This window comes from Meles meles, chromosome 1 (genome assembly GCF_922984935.1).
Source record: "Meles meles chromosome 1, mMelMel3.1 paternal haplotype, whole genome shotgun sequence".
NCBI classification, from domain to species: Eukaryota; Metazoa; Chordata; class Mammalia; order Carnivora; family Mustelidae; genus Meles; species Meles meles.
In genome coordinates, this window is record NC_060066.1 from 181,110,695 (window position 1) to 181,123,986 (window position 13,292).

The following is a 13,292-nucleotide window of genomic DNA, read 5'->3' on the forward strand; positions in this document are numbered from 1 at the left end:
CATGCCTCTCTGCCTACTTGTGATCTCTCTCTGTCAAATAAATAAATAAAATCTTTAAAAAAAAAAAAAGAAATTCTGAGAGTAGAATATGATATAGCAGTGAAAAGGAACTATTTCTATACTCAACAACATGAGTAAATTTCTCAAACTCAAAGTTGAGTAAAATAAAGCAGACATGAAAGACTACATAATGTGTAATTCCATCCATTTATACAAAGTACAAAAATAATGGGGTACCTGGGTGCCTCAGTTGGTTGAAAGTCCAACTCTTTTTTGTTTGTTTTTAAGATTTTATTTATTTGACAGACAGAGACAGCCAGAGAGGGAACACAAGCAGGGGGAGTGGGAGAGGGAGAAGCAGGCTCCCCAATGAGCAGGGAGCCCAATGTGGGACTCAATCCCAGAACCCCAGGACCATGACCTGAGTCAAAAGCAGACACTTAATGATTGAGCCACCCATGCACCCCAAGAGTCCAACTTTTGATTTGGGCCCAGGTCTTGGTCTTAGGGTCATGAGTTCAAGCCCTCATTGGGCTTCATGCTGGGTTGCAGTCTACTTAAAAAAAAAAAAAAAAAAAAAAAGGGTGGTGGGTGGCTCAATGGGTTAAAGCCTCTGCCTTCAGCTCAGGTCATGATCCCAGGATTCTGGGATTAAGCCCCACATTGGGCTCTCCGCTCAGTGGGGAACCTGCTTCCCCTCTTTCTCTCTCTGCCTGCCTCTCTGCCTACTTGTGATCTCTGTCAAATAAATAAATAAAATCTTAAAAAAAAAAAAGAAGAAGAAGAAAAAGGGAGTGTAATGTTAGGGAAACTAAGACAAATAAGAACAATTACTGGGTGGCTGGGTGACTCAGTTGGTTAAGTCACTGCCTTTGACTCAGGTCATGATCTTGGAGTCATTGTAGGATCAAGTCCTGCATTGGGCTCCCTGCTCAGGGTGGAGTCTGCTTTTCTCCACCCAAAAAAAAAAAAGAACACTTACCATTTTACGTATCATCCATTATTGTCCTACTCTCTACATTCTTGCTCTCTAATCTCCACAGCAAAAACTTTTGTATTTGGTGGACATGAAGGTCATTGGCAACCTTGTGGAAAGCTGGGTCAGTGGAAGGGTTAATCCTGAGCCAAATGGTCTGGATTTAGGAGTGAACAATAAATGAGATGTGGAGAATTAGAGAACAGACTCCTCAAGAATATAATGAGAAGGAAAGTGATAGGTTGGTGGCTTAAGAGAAAAGCAGATGGACAGAGAGTTTTTCACCATGTGGGAGATAAGAGCATGAACACGTGCTAAGGGGTAGGATCCAGTGAGAGATTGGAGCTAAGAAAGAGGGGTGCCTGGGTGACTCTGTTGGTAGAGTGTCCGACTCTTGATCTCAGGTCTTTTTTATTTTTTTAAGATTTTATTTATTTATTTGAAAGAGAGTGAGAGAGAGCACAAGCTGGGGGAGAGGAGAGGCGAGAAGCAGGTTTCCTGCTGGGTAGGGAGCCCAATGCAGGGCTTGATTCCAGGGATCATGACCTGAGCCAAAGGCAGATGCATAACCTACAGAGCTACCCAGGCACCCCAGGAGTCTCTTTAACAAGGCACTAATCCAATTCATGATGGTTCTACCCTTATGACTTAAGTACTTCCCAAAGGTGCCTTGTACTAATACCACCACTTTGGGAATTAAGATTTCAAGTTTGGGTGATCACAAACATTTAGATCATAGCACCTATTCCTTTTGCTGGGCAAAAAAAAAAAAAAAAGACCAAATGGACCAAAAATCAGATGGACTAGAGTTGTTTTTTGACTTCAAGGTTCACAGTCCACAGGGGCTAATGTAGGAACAGGTAGAATGAAGACTGAGAAGGGCTTACACTGAGGCCGCCTTATGGGATGCAAGGGGAGGCTAAAACTGATGAAGAGCTGGAAAGTGAAAAGGCCTCCAACAAAGAAGGAGGGCATGCCCCTCTCTGGATCACTAGATAGGAGGAACTTTTCAACCCTGCCTCATTGAGCATTTCAGCATTTGGCAGAAGTTTCTAGACTGTGAGAAGAATGTGGTCACAGGGCACATGGGTGGCTCAGTGGGTTAAGCCTCTGCCTTCAGCTCAGGTCATGATCTCAGGGTCCTGGGATTGAGCCCCACATCGGGCTCTCTGCTCAGCAAGGAACGTGCTTTCCCCTCTCTTTCTGCCTGCCTCTCTGTCTACTTGTGATCTCTATCTGTCAAATAAATAAACAAAATCTTTAAAAAAAGAAGAAGAAGGGGCGCCTGGGTGGCTCAGTGGGTTAAAGCCTCTGCCTTTCGCTCAGGTCATGATCCCAGGGTTCTGGGATCGAGCCCCACATCTGGCTCTCTGCTTGGCAGGGAGCCTGCTTCCTCCTCTCTCTCTCTCTGCCTGCCTCTCTCCCTACTTGTGATCTCTATCTGTCGAATAAAATCTTAAAAAAAAAAAAAAGAAGAAGAAGAAGAAGAAGAATATGGTCAGGCAGTTCAGAGGGATGTGGAAACACATCCTCTTCACAAGTGTCTGAGTCTGTCTTGAAACTTTCCTGGTATTTTACTGGCACTTCCTGCTTACTCTAGATTGGGTTATCCCAGCAGAAACTAAAAATTAGAGAGTAAGAAGCAGAAAGTAAGAACAAAATTCAGGTTCCCGTAATATTCCTATACGCAAATCTAGGCAATAAAGGGGCCAGGCTAGAAGCTCACAGCCTGGAGACAGAGGGAGTAGGCCTATGTATATTACCTAGTTAAAAAGGAACCCCGGGGGCGCCTGGGTGGCTCAGTGGGTTAAAGCCTCTGCCTTCGGCTCAGGTCATGATCCCAGAGTCCTGGGATCAAGCCCCACATCGGGCTCTCTGCTCAGCAGGGCACCTGCTTCCTCCTCTCTCTCTGCCTGCATCTCTGCCTACTTGTAATCTCTGTCTGTCAAATAAATAAATAAAATCTTTAAAAAAAAGGAACCTGAAGCAAGACAGTGAGGGGAGGTCCTTATCTATACTCTCTCACCTGGCTCTTAGCAGAGCCTCTCAGACCCTCTCCAGACTTCTTATCAGTATCAATAAGAACCCTGGGATGAGGGGCGCCTGGGTGGCTCAGTGGGTTGGGGCCTCTGCCTTCGGCTCAGGTCATGATCCCAGGGTCCTGGGATCGAGCCCCACATCCAGCTCTCTGCTCTGCAGGGAGCCTGCTTCCTCCTCTCTCTCTGCCTGCCTCTCTGCCTGGTTGTGATTTCTCTCTGTCAAATAAATAAAATATTAAAACAAACAAACAAACAAAAAAACCCTGGGATGAAGACGGAGACCTTAAATCCAGATTCACCTCCAGGAGTTAATGGCTGAGTATCTTTCCATCCAGTAGAGTGTCCTTCATTCAACTAGTGCTGAGGCCCTACTATGTGCTAGCTATTCTACTAGTGTGCTGAAAATACCTTGAAAAAAGATCTTGCCTTCATGAGATGAACTTCCAGTGACATTGTAGTAGAGGAGAGAAGCACGTTCAAAGAAAGCCTGAACTCTTTCCAGTCCATGAATGTCTCTAAAGGGCAAAATCATTTCTAAACCCTGGGCAGCTCAGAAAACTAGCCCTTAATGCAGGATGTTAGCCTTTTTGTGCCAAAGGGATAATACCAACTTTATAAGACCTAATTTCCCCCCCAAAACAGTGAGAATCCCTGTGTGGGTAGCTATTGGGAATGGCCGTAGGGTTGTGCACAGAGGCATTATTTTCTTTCTCAGTCCCTTGGATCATGTGGTCTAATTCAAGAGCCTGCTGAGGGTCAGGCCCCATGGGCTGTACTATGCAGTCTGCTTCTTCATCCTTCCACATCCAAGCTCCAGTCCCCTCCTTTCTCTAGCTTGCCATTGCACCTGTATATGATTCCACTGTACCATTCCACTGATTTCAATGTGGACTCTGACTGTGTACTCTATCTTGTCTTATCCATAGGACTGAGAACCCTCTGCTATACCAGAGACTGGTTTAGGAAACATGTCTTAGCTACCATTTTTTTTTTTAAGATTTTTATTTATTTATTTGACAGACAGAGATCACAATAAGCTACCATTTTTAATATCAAAACAATAGCTAATGTTTTGGGGGCTCTTACTATATGCATCAGACTCTATACTGAATATTTCATAGAGATTATCTCATTTAATCTTCACAGCGACCTTAGGAATAGGGACCATTATCATCCCCCTTTTGCAGTTGAAAAAAGAGACCAAATGATTTGTGCAGGGTCACACAATACATGGAACCACAGCTGGCATCTCTTGCTCCAAAATCCATGCTTTTTCCAGGATACTACATGGTGGGGCTGGATGAATAGATGTCTGAAATATGTACTCACATAAGATCCAAAAGCTCAAAAAAAAAAAAAAATCCAAAAACTCAAAGGTAGAGTCGGGTCTTAATGGGTCAGTGGTTCTTATGTGCAACATCTCTGGAAGGTGTACACCCCTAGGCACTTGTACAGGTGCCATAGGCTGGAAATAGAAGTGAACTAGGTTGGGCACAGAATTTCCCAAAAATTGTTCTTTTTTTTTTTTAAGATTTTATTTATTTTTTTTGACAGACAGAGATCACAAATAGGCAGAGAGGCAGGCAGTGAAAGAGAGGCAGAAGCACACTCCCTGCTGAGCAGAGAGCCCAATTCGGGGTTCGATCCCAGGACCCTGAGATCATGACCCGAGCCAAAGTCAGAGACTTAACCCACTGAGCCACCCAGGCGCCCTTCCCAACAATTATTCTGTCTTGTTGTAGATTTGTGTGATGCATCAACCTGCCAGATCTGACATAGCTGTGGAGTTGAGTGACCCACAGTATCAATCATGTAGTATAGTATTTCTCTGCTTTGGTACGCCAGGGCTTTCTCCACATCACAGAAGGCTGCTTGGCTATGCGTAGCTGGAAGGATGAGGGAGTTAAGGTCTCCAAGGGAAACCCTCAAAAATAAGAGGGACAAGGATCTTTAGGTAAATACTCCAGCCAACACAATCTCCACTAGGATAATTCTGAGGTGTGGTTTTCATAGTTTTTCAGAAGCTTCCCTAGGTGGATTGATCCCAGTTGCCCATAGTATTAACTGGTTAATATATTGTTTGTTCTCCTCTTTTCAACCTCATTTCTCCCTCCCTTCTTTCTGGTTCCTAAAATCATCTCCCAAATAAATGACATGTGCCCCAGTCCTTTGTCTCAAGGTCTGACTTTATTTAGAGAGAGCCCAACTTTAAGACACTTAACTATCTAGATATTTATTTTCTTAAAAAAAAAAAATACGCACAGGTATGTATATGTGTATGTATGTTTCCTTTATAAGACCGATACATGGGGCACCTGGGTCGCTCAGTTGGTTAAGTGCCTGCCTTCGGCTCAGGTAAAGATCCCTAGGTCCTCAGAAGTGCCCCACTCCCTGCTCAGAGGAGAATCTGCTTCTCCATCTTCCTTCCTGCCTCCCCACTCCCTCCACCCACCCAGCACTCCCTTGCATGTGTATCACTCTTTCTCTCTCTCTCAAAAAAAGAAACAAAGACTGGTACATGTTCTTTATTGCAACTTTTATAAATTTTGAAAATATAAAAGAACTGCCCCATTACCTAAAGACAAGCACTGTTATCTTTCAGTATGCGATAAATTATTTCTTTTGTTTTTGTGTGCGTGTTTCTGTTTTTAAATGTTATCGTAATCTCAACTACTAAAAATGATAATTCTGTTTATTAGTTTGTGACTGAATTGTAGAAATTCAGTTTGTTCTCAGTGATGTCTATGAATATGGGAAAAACAGATTTTTTAAAATGTATGCAGAGGTGCCTGGGTAGCTCAGTCAGTTAAGTATCTCCTTCGGCTCAGGTCATGATCCCAGGGTCCTGGGATCGAGCCCCACATCAGGCCCCTTGCTCCGTGGGGAGTCTCCTCATCCCTCCCTCTCTGCCTGCTGCTCCCTGTGCTTGTGTGCGTTCTCTCTCTCTGTCAAATAAAATGTTTAAAAATATATATGTAGGGGCGCCTGTGTGGCTCAGTGGGTTAAGCCTTTGCCTTCCGCTCAGGTCGTAATCTCAGGGTCCTGGGATCAAGCCCCACATCAGGCTCTCTGCTCATTAGGGACCTTGCTTCCCCCTCTCTCTGCCTGCCTACTTGTGCTCCCTCTCTGTCAAATAAATAAAAATTTTTTTTTTTAAGTATGTAATAGTAGGACCAATGGTATTTGGAAAGTGACTCACAGAACATTAACTAGAAAGTGTTGAAAGCTATTACTTTAGAGATGGCATTTTCCCATGAAATTGTATCATTTGGATAGGTAGAAATGGAAGGAAGGAGCATTCCCAGAACATCAATTAGCAAAAGCATGTTGGCAAGAAGAACCAAAGTACACTTAGCAGGCAAGCCACTTCAGATGCAGAGTAGATTCATGTAGAACACAGAACACTTAGTCAAAAGGTTTGAACTTTGTAGAGACGGTAAAGGTTTTCTAAGCAGGAAAAAGACATAATTAAAGGAGTTCATTGGGAAGATTGATTAAGATATAAAAAATAGATGGAGTGATGTTTAGATATTTGGTGTCAGGGACGCCTGGGTGGCTCAGTCGTTAAGTGTCTGCCTTCAGCTTGGATTGTGATACCAGGGTCCTGGGATGGAGCCCCACGTCAGGCTCCCTACTCTTCATTTCCGCCAGGTCTAAATCTCAGGGTTGTGGAATTGAGCCCTGGGCTCAGCAGGGAGTCTGCTTAAGGATTCTATTTCTCACTCTCCCACTGCCTCTCCTAAAGTTTTAAGAAGTGGTCAAATTGAGGATCCATTTTTTAAATTATTGTTATTATAGAATATGGAGGAAGGAGGACAAAAGGATGACCCCTGGAATTTTGGCCTCATAAACTGGGCAAATGTTGATGTCCTTTACCAAATGGGAAAAACCGGGAAAGCAGTACATGACTGGGAGGGAGAAAATAATTCTTTTTAGGGAATACCTGCGTGGCTCAGTGGTTTAAGCTGCTGCCTTTGGCTCAGGTCATGAGCCCAGGGTGGTGAGATTGAGCTGCACATCGAGCTCCTTGGTCAGCTAGGAGCCTGCTTCTCTCTCTGCCACTCTCTGCCTGCTTGTGCCCTCTCTCTGTCTCTCTCTGACAAATAAATAAATAAAATCTAAAAAAAGAAAAAAATTCTTTTTGGACAAGTTGAATTTGAAATGCCTGTAAGACATAAAAGAGGAGAGACAAGTAGGAATTTTTTTTTTTAAGATTTTATTTATTTGACATGTTGGGGAAAATCTGAAGCAACGAAGGAAACTCAGGCAGCACATGGAAATCTGGGAGAACACAGATATATTTTCGCCGGCAGCCTCAGTGGGATCGTTCCCCAAAGACTGAGCACCCAGCAGGGTTAGGGGTGAGTTTTTATGGTTATGGGTGATGGGGGATGGTAACGGGACGTTTTCCGCGGTGTCTCAGGGCCAATTGGCCCCCTTTATGCGGAAGTATAATGCATACAGAAGCGTTTCAGGAGAGTGCTAAGTCATGCCAGGGAACTTGTTTTCTTTTCTTAATCAGGCGAGATGGCCATTTGGTCTTTCTCTGCCTCAGCAGGAGGAATGGAGAGCAGCGGACAGGAAGGGGCTGAGGCCCGGGGGTCTCTATCCGCCTCATGGCCCCTTCTTTATGATCAGCAGGTGGTACCCTAGAGATCATCATTATCTAGACTTAAGGGACTGTATCCTCAGAGTGCGAGGATATGGGCAGTCGTGTGCTGAGGGACAGTATCTGTGATGAAACGGACGAGGCTATTGAGGAGACAAGGACCGAGAGTAACTAGGAGGAGTAGGGACAATAAAGGGGCTGCTAGGGGTAATAGCCAAGATGTCCATGATTGTGGATTGAAACCCCAAGATGTGAGTTCTTCCTAACGACACTGAATGCGTCCCCCGGGCTCTCGAACCTTGGAAGTGACGATCCCAGGCTGGCTGACATAGTAACAGCATTCTTCTTGCAGGAAGGGTCAGGCTCCTCCTTTTTCCGGGGTGAGGAGGTCTAGGGCTCGTCGATTTTGGAGAGCCACTGCTGCGAGACTGGAGAGTTGGGTCTGAAGGGATGTTAATGAATCTGTGATGGGTTCCGTGTCATCACTGAGTTCCTGTGAGAGCTTATATTAAAGTTAATAGAAGTTACGAGACCTGAGGCCCTGGTAGCTACTCCGGTGAGGATGCCAGCACCTAGGTGGAAGGGTAAGGCGATCGCCCATTGGCTTCAGTGACGGGGAGAGGCCCGGGACTGGAACTGAGGGTCTGAGTACAATGAGGCAGAGGGAGATAAGAACACAAGTATGCAACCAGAGGTGGTGTCACCTTCGTCATGGCACCTGAAGAGAAGGTTGTCTTCACAGGATAGGAAGATGCTGGGTGGGGGGAGGGGCGCGGTAGGGTAGAGGTGCCATGAAGTTGGAGCAACAGTCATCAGGGGGAAGACCCGGAGGTAAGAAGCAGTTAAAATTATGAGCTGGAGCCAAAGGTATGGGGTTGCTTAAGGGACCAGTGGTTATACGGGAGTTAGTAGTATTGGGCAGTGGCCAGTTGGACAGAACGGGGACCCCGAACAGGGCTGACTGAATAAGAGGGAGACAGACTCAAGAGGCAGTGTTGGTTGGGTCCTGGGAAGTATTTGACCATAGTCGGTAGCTGTATTGATAAGTTGTCTAGTGAGCCTCTGCGTGTCTGGGAGTTTTGTGAGTTGCTGAAGGGAAGTTAGGTTGACTCTCCGGTAGTGGGTTCAGGGGGGCTGGGGTCCAACTGGCAAAATCTTTTAGTCTAGTTAATCCTTGGTTTCAGAGAGTGATATCCTGGACGCCCCCCCCCCCCGCCCCCGCCACCCGAGGAACCAGCTTAGGCTAGGTAGGTCCAACATTACTGGACCTGATTTGGGGTATATTGTACAGGGGGACCAAGAGGTCTGTGTCAAGAGGCCAGAAAGTCTGGCCGGGGCCATGGGAGGAGGTGCAAGTAGTCGGAGTTCTCCCCTGTTAACAGGCCTTAGTCATTAGGGTAAAGGATTGAAAGTATCGAGACCTTCCAGAGCCTTTCATGCAGTTACACTCAGAAAAGGCAGGAGAAACTTAGTAGTCCTAGTATGAGGCCCCAGCTGGGTTGAGGAAGGAGAAGATGTATTTTAAAATTTAGGGACCCTTCTTTAAAGTGATCTTCAGAGGGTTTGATGGTGACAGATGTGTGGTCCAGGTATCTTGGTCTGGGTTTGCCTTTTTTACTCGAGAATAGTGGATCCATGGCGTGATATTGGTAACTTTGAGGGCAGTAGGAATTATGAGAATTACTGTATATAGGCCAGTCCAGATTAGGTGAAGGGGTTCATGTTTCCAATCCTTTACCCAGACCTCATTTCCAGGGCAGAAGGAATGGACAGCGGTTCCTAGGGATAGAGGGGCCCTCTCTAATATGTGGGCATGTAATTTTGTGAGGATTTTTCCTAGGGATAACAGTTAGTCCTGGAGGTGTGTGTCTCCTAAGACGTTAAGGTTGCCCGGAAAAGAAGACAACAGTGGGGGTGGCCTGCCATAGAGTATTTCAAAAGGGGAGAATCCATTTTTCTGAGGGGTACAGCAGGAGTGGAGTACTGCTAAGGGAAGTAGATCTGTCCACCCTAAGGAGGTCTCAGCATGTAATTTGGATAGAGTTTCCTTGAGGGTACGGTTCATATGCTCTACTTTCCCTGAGCTCTGAGGCCAGTAGGCTGTGTGGAGTTTCCAGGAGATGTTGAGGGCTGAAGTTAACTCTCATAGAACTTCAGAGATAAAAGCCAGGCCACTGTCACTGTGTATGGTAAGCGGGATCCCGTACCAAGGCACGATCTCCCGGAGGAGTACTCTAGTGACTTCTCTGGCCTTCTCGGTCCAAGTTGGATATGCCTTTACCCATCCTGAGAAGGTACAGACCAGAACTAGCAGATACTTTATACCTCGGTAAGGGGTCGTTTCTGTGAAGTCCAATTCCAGGTCTTCAAAGGGAGCTGTCCCTGTGCGCTGTACTCTGGGGGAAGGGAAGGTCTCGTTTTTGGGTTTTGTCTAGCATAAGTGGCGCACTGATCTGTGACCGACTTGCATAAGGTTGAGAGTCTGGCAATGTAAAAATGTCTTGCCAGCAGTTTTTCAAGCCCTGTTTTTCCCAAGTGTGAAGTTGAATGTTGTCCATTGACGGCATAGGGGGCGATGTTTGCTGGAATGAAAAACGCCCATCCCAGAGGATCCACCACCCTTGGGAATGGTGAATTGCTCCCTCAGTTTTGGCCTAGTCATCTCCAGCTGCTGTATAAGTGAGATTTGGTAAGGCGGGGGTAACAGGTGCTATAATGGCAGGTTGTCCATCTTGGGCAGCTTCCCTGGCTGCCTGGTCAGCTAAGCTGTTCCCTGTAGCTGGCTCAGCATCTCCTTTTTGGTGTCCCTGACAGTGGATGACGGCTAAGCTCCGGGGTGCCCATACTGCTTTAACAACTGGAGGATTTTATTTTATTTTATTTTATTTATTTGACAGAGAGAAATCACAACTAGGCAGAGAGACAGGCAGAGAGAGAGGAGGAAGCAGGCTCCCCACGGAGCAGAGAGCCCGATGAGGGGCTCAATCCCAGGACCCTGGGGTCATGACCCGAGCCGAAGGCAGAGGCTTTAACCCACTGAGCCACCCAGGTGCCCCGAGGATTTCATTTTTGTTCTTGATGGTTTTTCCATTGGATGTGAGGAGTTGTCTTTCTTTGTAGATTGCCCCATGTATGAAGGCATATCTTCAGTCAGTATACATGTTGACCTGTTGTCTTTAGAGAGTAAGAGCGCCTGGATGAGGGCCCAGAGTTCAGCTCTCTGAGCTGACCATCCCGCAGGGAGTGCTTTGGCTTCTAGGACTTCTGTAGCCATGGTAACGGCATAACCCGCTTTTCTTAGGCTATTGCTTAGGAAGCTGCTACCATCAGTGTATAGGGTAAGGTCAACATTTGTCAGAGGGGAGTCCTGGAGGTCCAGCCGGGCAGCGTAGACTTCAGTTATGATTTCCAGACAGTTATGTTCTGGTTCCCCTTCCACCATTGGGAGGTATGTGGCCGGGTTGAGGGCCTGCACAGTTTGGAGGTTTATGTGAGGATTTTCCAGAAGTAGCCCTTAATATTGAGTGAGCCTGGCATTTGATATCCATTTCTGAGCCTGACTGTTCAGAAGAGTGATCACTGAGTGGGGAACTTTTACTGGGAGCTGTCGTCCTAGAGTGAGCTTGTTAGCCTCCTTAATGAGAAGTATGGCAGCTGCCAGAGCCCGTAGGCAAGGGATCATCTAGAGGCAACAGGGTCTAATTTCTTTGACAGATACGCAGTGGGCTTTTCCCAAGGGCCTATTGGTTGGGTTAGAAGTCCTAAGGCAATTTTGTTTTTTCATGAACACTCAGGCAGAAGGGTTTTCCTGTAGGGTAGGCCTAGGGTTGGGGCCTTTCCAAGTAAGTCCTTGAGTTCCTTGAAAGCCTTTTCTTGTCTTTCCATTGTAGAGGCTGATTATCTGATCCCGTTAGTGAATCATATAGGGGCCTGGCTATGACTGAGAACCCTGGTATCCAGATTCTACAGAATCCTGCAGCCCCCAGGAACTCACGCAAGCCTTGTTTGGTGGTGGGTTGCAGGAGGTTAGTTATCATGGCCTTTTGTTGGGTGCCGAGGGCCCGTTTTCCTTGGGTTATCATGAATCCTAAGTATTTGACCTCTTGTTTACATAACTGAGCCTTTTTCCAGGATGCTCAATATCCTCTTTTTGATAAGTGATGTAGGAGGTCGAGCATTGCTGGGCAGCAGGTTTCCTTAGTTGGGCTGGTGATGAGAAGGTCATCAACATACTGGAGTACCCTGCAGCGTTTGTTCCCTGGGGAAGTCAGCCTAGTCAGAGGCCAGTGCTTCACTAAATATTGTCAGTGAGTTCTTAACCCCCTGCAGAAGTCTGGTCCAGGTGAGTTGCATCTGGTATCCCAAGCTGACATCAGTCCATTCAAAGGCAAAGAGAGGTTGAGCTAGGGGGGCTAGGTGAATACAGATAAAGGGGTCCTTTAGGTCGAGACAGGTAAACCAGGCAATGTCCGGTGGGATCTGGCTTAAGAGGGTATAGGGGTTTGGCACCACCAGGTTTGGAGTCTGAGCAACCCAGTTTATGGGACGCAAGTCCTAGAGGGGTTGGTAGTCACCATGGGGCTTTTTGATTGGGAGCAGTGGAATGTTCCAGGGAGATTAGCATTTGACCAGAGTGCCTGCTTCTTTTAGTCACTCTAGGTGGGAATATATGCCTATTTGGGCTTCCCCTGAGATCAGATACTGCCTTTGCTATTGTGGCTGTGTTCCAGCCTTTAGTTTATAATGACTGGAGCTCACCAGATGGGAAGTCCGGGAGGGTTATCTTCCGTCCATACATTGGGGACTGCAGTCTGGTAGGCCTCGGGATTTTTCTCAGGGTGTTCTTGTTTGAACACTCTCCATTCTTCATCCCGGGGTGTGTTGATGAGTTGAGTTCTGGCGGGGTTTAGACTCTTGGTGGCCTGTCCAGAAGATTCAAAGGAGATTTGTGCTCCTAATTTTGAAAGCAAATCTCTTCCCAATAAAGGGAGTGGGAAGTCTGGAACATATAGAAATTCATGGGACACAATGTATCCGCCTAGTTTACAAGTTCGGGATTGGCAAAAGGGTTGGCTTGTGGCTTGATCCCCTGTGGCACCTATGGTGGTTACAGTTCGTCCTGTAAGGGGTGTCACTAGTGAAGTTAGTACCAAGTGTTCTGCCCCAGTATCCACCATGAAAGTGATCTTTTGGCGCCCCACATTTATATCAACCATGGGCTTCCAGGGGCCTAACATTAATGAGCCCAGTCCCCATCAGTCCGAGTCTATGTTGGCTAGTCCGATAAAGTCTGGATCCCCGTCTGCCTGGGTTTCAGGTCAGGTGGAAGATTTGAATGGTTTTGGCCTTCGTTTGGGCATTCGTTCTTCCAGTGCCCCATTTCCTTGCAGTATGCGCATTGATCCTTTTTGAGGGTTCTGCGTTGTTGAGGCTGTCCTCTTAACTGTTCTGGCAGTCCTCTTAGTTGAGAGTTTTGTTGAAGGGCGTCCGCCAACAGGGTAACTTTTTGTTTCATCTTCTTTTCAGCCTTGCATTTTGCTATAGTATCTCGGTTTTGTTTTGTTTTGTTTTTTATTTTTTATATTTTATTTATTTGACAGAGAGAAATCACAACTAGGCAGAGAGGCAGGCAGAGAGAGAGGAGGAAGCAGGCTCCCTGCAGAGCAGA